Genomic DNA, 5,000 nt, shown 5'->3' on the forward strand with positions numbered 1-5,000 from the left:
CACATGCAATACCGCCATCTATGCGCATCTGACAACACTACGTCCGCACCACAAAACATACCGCCATCTGTAGGTCTCCCGCAACATGACCTCCTGCAACGACGCTACCGCCATCTATGAGACGCCAAGCCGACTAAGACAGCGATGGCGCCACAGTGGCCGCCTTTCGACGCCACCCACAAAGGCTGCAGCCTCTGTCGACCATAGCACCCAATCTCCAGTGGCTCTGCCGCACGAAGCCGTGGACCGGCAATGACGCCACCCGCACCCGTTCGTGCACCACCCCAACCGCCAAACTCGCACCTCCAGCGGATGAACGGCGGACGTTTCCCGCACTCGTAAAGTGCAATCCACCCCTATAACTTGCGTTTCATGAAGAGTTATTTCCAATATGCGACATTCCCGCTGTCCGTATACATGAGCCGCGACCTGTACCACTTACGAGCGAGAGACGCGATCGCGTTGCTCACTGTACGGCGTCCGATACCGAGCCATCAGCATGTCGGTCCCCATGCGCGTTGCACTCGCACTCGCAGTCGCAAAAACGTGGGGCAAATATATTACGCGGAAGAGTTATAACAGACCGAGCCCCACTGCATGGGGGGAGTCTTTGTCACTAATGTACACAGATGGAACATTTTGGACTGGAACCAGATTACCCGTACACACGGCGCTGATTAGTAATCAATGCAGAGCCATCAAACTACAGCAAATATACACAACTGTCCGTATACATGCTGAAAGAGTCTGCCCAAAATGGGAACCACACGTCAGCCAGACACTCTGATCACGCACCACTCTCTGCTTCTAACAGGCGCACATACAATATGTAAGCACCAGCATGGAACAACATCCAGTGCATCTTCTCCGCCACATTACACAATCCACACTATCACAACCAGACCAGGAGGTCCGTGCGGAAAATACAATATCCCAGCCTTTCGACATCCACCATTGCGCAGACCAGGCACCAACACCCACACATGTCCTATACAACGGTGCACCCAACATCACAATAGTACCTCCTGTCACAGCGCACAAACAATGACATGAGTCAAAGACACAGGTCTCACACAAGCATAGAATTGGAGCGCCGCCTCTAATAAGCCAAAGGTGCATCCTGACGTGACAAATCTGATCATGTCACAAGCATTCACTTACTATAATCACTATCAACGAACCTGCCGCCCCCGCCCCCCCCCCCCCTACACCTTTCCGTACAACAACGTGTAACCTAACCTAACCTAACCTAACCTATGTTGTACCTTAACCTAACCTATGTTGTACCTTAACCTAACCTATGTTGTACCTTAACCTAACCTATGTTGTACCTTAACCTAACCTATGTTGTACCTTAACCTAACCCATGTTGTACCTTAACCTAACCCATGTTGTACCTTAACCTAACCCATGTTGTACCTTAACCTAACCCATGTTGTACCTTAACCTAACCCATGTTGTACCTTAACCTAACCCATGTTGTACCTCAACCTAACCCATGTTGTGCCTCAACCTAACCCATGTTGTGCCTCAACCTAACCCATGTTGTGCCTCAACCTAACCCATGTTGTGCCTCAACCTAACCCATGTTGTGCCTCAACCTAACCCATGTTGTGCCTCAACCTAACCCATGTTGTGCCTTAACCTAACCCATGTTGTGCCTTAACCTAACCCATGTTGTGCCTTAACCTAACCCATGTTGTGCCTTAACCTAACCCATGTTGTGCCTTAACCTAACCCATGTTGTGCCTTAACCTAACCCATGTTGTGCCTTAACCTAACCCATGTTGTGCCTTAACCTAACCCATGTTGTGCCTTAACCTAACCCATGTTGTCGCCTTAACGTAACCCACGTTGTCGCCTAAACCTGCTCTGTAATTGTTATACGACTCGTTCAATTACTGTAGTGTTGCCCACCCGCAACCCTCGCAATATAGTTCGCTACTCGCACTGCCCGCACCCCTGTGTATCGCTTCATGTTAAACACCTTGCAAGTCTTGCTCACTTTCCACATGCTCCTGCTGTACACTGTAATGTGGATGGCAGCAGGACGTACATGCCGCCCCTCCCCACGTCCCCACCTTGCCCCCTGCCTTCGCAAGCTGGTTGGTGAGAAGTTTGCATGTTCAATGCCCTTCGCATGCGACGTACTCAGGCTACGTTGTGGTGCGGCCTGTGTCAACTGTCCGCTGATGTCGTACGCGTGAACCACAATCTGTACTGCACATTCGTCCTTATGTACTGAATGATACATCGTGGCACATGTGTGACCGCACAACGACTGCGCCCAAAAACGGCGGACCATACAGTGCAAATATTGTGCACGCAGCTACGTGTCGTCTCCCTATGAGAGCTGGATTGCAGTGTGGTACGCCATAGAGACGTGTGGGAGGAACGGACGCCGTGGATGGCGATCAGCATGAGCTGTCTGTTGATGTATTCGGACCTAGTCGTCTCTCCTCACACACCGTGATGGCATGGTGCACCGCGTTCCATATCTGCGACATGCTACAGAGGCCGGTTGACAGTCGTTCGAGCAATGGACATCGCATACGTACGGGGGCCACCTTCCACGTATTGTCTAGGCGTGCACATTTTGTTGCGTGTATGTGGGCAGACGTAGTGTGGCGTGACACCTGACACAGGCATGCAATAATCGTTGAAGTTGCAAATGGCGATGGACGCCTGCGTTTTCTGGTGAAGTTACGCAAATGAACAAATGGTAACCTGTTGTGGTGCGGTTGTTCTCGCTAGGGGTGAATCGGTGATGGCGACGATAGGTTGAGGTACTAACCGGTTGTTCCAGCGATACCCACCATGCCGACGAAACTGAACGGCATCTGGGTGTGAAGCGATACGCGGCGGTGGCTGGGTGGGACCGTCCCCGGCCGGTGAGGGGGCGCCTCCCGGCGTGCTGGCCGCGCGGTGCGTGGGCGCACGCGCTACAGCCGGCTGGTGGGGGCGGCCAGTGGCAGGCGCGCCGGCCGACGGACGCGGCAGGCGTCGCAGCTGCGCGCCGGCGCACCCTGCGCGCGGCGCCGTGCGGCCAAAGTAGGTCCTCGCGGGCCCGGTGCGAAGCGCGGTGGACATCTTCAGTGTGCTGGTCCGATTGAGGACTGTGTGCGTTGAGGATGCGCCGCCGCCCGGCGCTCGGCGCCGCGACGCCGTCTGCTGCTCGGTCGCCCCAGCGGTTCTCGCTGGTGGTTTGTATCGCAGCTGTGCGGATGTGTTGGCGCGTGCGCTGTGCTGGGAGAGTTCGCTTCGGCACCCAAGTGGGGCTTTTGTCCTTCTGTGGCGCTGGCGTTGGAGCTGCCGGTCACCGTAGGTGGCGCGTGTTGTCTCCCGCCGGCAATGCCACGACAGCACGCTCCCGGGCCTCTGTCGGCAGCGGCAAGCTCAGTTGGGAGCACGGGTGGTCGCACCGAAAGCGTCTACTCGCCTAACTCCGGGCGATTGCGCCTCTCTCGAACCCGACCAAGTACTTGGGACGGCGCTGCGCGCCGCCGGGACCTGAGAGGGTTTCGAGGTGTATTGTGCAGGGGAGCTCAGCCTCCTCCTGTTTGCAGAATGATTGAGCGGACGCTTGCGTGTTCGCGCGGGCCCCCGGGACACACTCCCGGGCGGCCGGCTGCTCAGCTCTAGTTGACGCAGCTCCCTGGTTGATCCTGCCAGTAGTCATATGCTTGTCTCAAAGATTAAGCCATGCATGTCTCAGTACAAGCCGCATTAAGGTGAAACCGCGAATGGCTCATTAAATCAGTTATGGTTCCTTAGATCGTACCCACGTTACTTGGATAACTGTGGTAATTCTAGAGCTAATACATGCAAACAGAGTCCCGACCAGAGATGGAAGGGACGCTTTTATTAGATCAAAACCAATCGGTCGGCTCGTCCGGTCCGTTTGCCTTGGTGACTCTGAATAACTTTGGGCTGATCGCACGGTCCTCGTACCGGCGACGCATCTTTCAAATGTCTGCCTTATCAACTGTCGATGGTAGGTTCTGCGCCTACCATGGTTGTAACGGGTAACGGGGAATCAGGGTTCGATTCCGGAGAGGGAGCCTGAGAAACGGCTACCACATCCAAGGAAGGCAGCAGGCGCGCAAATTACCCACTCCCGGCACGGGGAGGTAGTGACGAAAAATAACGATACGGGACTCATCCGAGGCCCCGTAATCGGAATGAGTACACTTTAAATCCTTTAACGAGTATCTATTGGAGGGCAAGTCTGGTGCCAGCAGCCGCGGTAATTCCAGCTCCAATAGCGTATATTAAAGTTGTTGCGGTTAAAAAGCTCGTAGTTGGATTTGTGTCCCACGCTGTTGGTTCACCGCCCGTCGGTGTTTAACTGGCATGTATCGTGGGACGTCCTGCCGGTGGGGCGAGCTGAAGGCGTGCGACCGCCTCGTGCGTGCTCGTGCGTCCCGAGGCGGACCCCGTTGAAATCCTACCAGGGTGCTCTTTATTGAGTGTCTCGGTGGGCCGGCACGTTTACTTTGAACAAATTAGAGTGCTTAAAGCAGGCAAGCCCGCCTGAATACTGTGTGCATGGAATAATGGAATAGGACCTCGGTTCTATTTTGTTGGTTTTCGGAACCCGAGGTAATGATTAATAGGGACAGGCGGGGGCATTCGTATTGCGACGTTAGAGGTGAAATTCTTGGATCGTCGCAAGACGAACAGAAGCGAAAGCATTTGCCAAGTATGTTTTCATTAATCAAGAACGAAAGTTAGAGGTTCGAAGGCGATCAGATACCGCCCTAGTTCTAACCATAAACGATGCCAGCCAGCGATCCGCCGCAGTTCCTCCGATGACTCGGCGGGCAGCCTCCGGGAAACCAAAGCTTTTGGGTTCCGGGGGAAGTATGGTTGCAAAGCTGAAACTTAAAGGAATTGACGGAAGGGCACCACCAGGAGTGGAGCCTGCGGCTTAATTTGACTCAACACGGGAAACCTCACCAGGCCCGGACACCGGAAGGATTGACAGATTGATAGCTCTT

The 5,000-nt window shown here is 54.3% G+C and overlaps 1 non-coding gene across 1 annotated transcript in view; it reads left to right on the forward strand.

Moving 5' to 3' along the window:
- Window positions 1-3,652: 3,652 nt before the first annotated feature.
- Window positions 3,653-5,000, forward strand: part of LOC124733753 — a 1,909-nt gene continuing 561 nt past the window's right edge. The window contains exon 1 of the ribosomal RNA XR_007009117.1: window positions 3,653-5,000. This exon is cut by the window's right edge and continues 561 nt beyond it. This is a non-coding gene — a ribosomal RNA (small subunit ribosomal RNA).

Source organism: Schistocerca piceifrons, unplaced genomic scaffold (genome assembly GCF_021461385.2).
Source record: "Schistocerca piceifrons isolate TAMUIC-IGC-003096 unplaced genomic scaffold, iqSchPice1.1 HiC_scaffold_1408, whole genome shotgun sequence".
NCBI classification, from domain to species: domain Eukaryota; kingdom Metazoa; phylum Arthropoda; class Insecta; order Orthoptera; family Acrididae; genus Schistocerca; species Schistocerca piceifrons.